The sequence below is a fragment of the Vidua macroura genome, chromosome 1 (assembly GCF_024509145.1).
Source record: "Vidua macroura isolate BioBank_ID:100142 chromosome 1, ASM2450914v1, whole genome shotgun sequence".
NCBI classification, from domain to species: domain Eukaryota; kingdom Metazoa; phylum Chordata; class Aves; order Passeriformes; family Viduidae; genus Vidua; species Vidua macroura.
Window position 1 is genome coordinate 35,111,430 of NC_071571.1, and position 216 is coordinate 35,111,645.

Here is a 216-nt window from a genome sequence, read left to right on the forward strand (position 1 = left end):
AGCTTTTTAAAAGCTTAATGAAATCCAAATTGATGTTATCAATTATGTTATCACCTCCCCAGAATTTCAAATTCCTTGCTTTCCATTTTCCACACCTTGACTTATTAAAATAAATTGTGCATGTTATTGTAGTTATTCAACAACATTTCAGGAAATCAAATGTAAGCCGATTTCCAACAGCTGACACAAAATGCTGACATAATTCAAACACTCTCA